Below are 1,335 nucleotides of genomic sequence, written 5' to 3'. Positions count from 1 at the left end.
AACCCGAGTTCATCCTCGGTCAGGATGTTCTCAAGTCGCTGGGGATCGACATCGACCAACAATTAGAGCAACTCGCAGGACGAGGTGAAGGTGAAGACGAAGGTGAAGAAGATCTACAAGACGACCTACCGTCCATCTCGCTGAGCTCAACTGACAAAGACCTTCAAGATGCTTTTGAGCGGATAATTTCCTCAGCATTCGAGCAGGGATTCCCGAGCCACCTCGAGCAGCAGCTCCGGGCTATTGTGTTCAAACACGACATATGGCGTTTAGAGCTAGGCAACGATCCTCCTGCCAATGTCGAGGCACTACGGATCCGACTCAAGGATGGAGCACGTGCTGTCAAGAGCAAGCCGCGGCCTTACCCACCAGCGGTACGTGCGTTCTTGCACTAGTTTAACGAGAAACTTGTAGAACTTGGGTGGGTGTATGAAAACCCAGGCAAGCGCTGGGCTAGTCCAGTACTCCCTGTGCGCAAGCAAGGCGTGACCGGCGATGAGTACAGACAGACATGCGACTACCGTCTAGTGAACGACCTCACCGAGGCACTCATTAGCACGATGCCCCATATGGCAACACTACTCGAGCACACTCAAGGCAAGAAACACTTCGGTTTGTTTGACCTATTGAAGGGATTCTGGCAGCTACCTCTAGAGGAATATAGCCAAGAATTCCTGTCGTACATAACTGACAACAAAATATACACTCCTCGTCGAGTTCCTCAGGGATGTTGTGATACCGCAGTGCATTTTCAGCATACGATGGAGCAGTGCATTCAGTCGCTATTGTACCATTGCTTAGTTGTTTGGATCGATGATCTACTTCTATTTGCTGACGACGTGGACACATACGTTACGAGGGTAGAGGAGTTCTTCGATTTGATTGCGGCTTTTGGGCTCAAGCTCAGTGCCAAAAAGAGCAGTATCTACCAACAATCGGTAAAGTGGTGTGGGCGTATCATCACATCTGATGGTATCACTCACGACCCAGCACGCATCGATGCTTTACGTAGCATGCCATATCCGACGACCGCAGGCCAACTACAGCAATTCTTATGTGCTGCCAATTGGATGCGCGAGTCGATGGCGGACTACGCTCGAACTGCTGACCCGCTGCAAAAGCGACTTGATGCCGCGCTCAAAGACAGCAAGCGCACGAAACGTGTTGCAGCCGGTATATCTATCGAGTTGACGGACACTGAGCGTACTGCATACGACAAGATGAAGCAACTGCTCTCCACTTCAGCTACACTAGCACTACCCGACGACGACGCTACTACTGTCGTTTGCTCAGATGCATCCGATTGTGGTTGGTCGGTCATTATCACCCAGGTGA

The sequence above is a fragment of the Phytophthora parasitica genome (genome assembly GCF_000247585.1).
Source record: "Phytophthora parasitica INRA-310 unplaced genomic scaffold supercont2.1, whole genome shotgun sequence".
Taxonomy (NCBI): domain Eukaryota; phylum Oomycota; class Peronosporomycetes; order Peronosporales; family Peronosporaceae; genus Phytophthora; species Phytophthora nicotianae.
The sequence above is the reverse complement of the archived record's forward strand: the minus strand, read 5'-3'. Positions refer to the sequence as shown.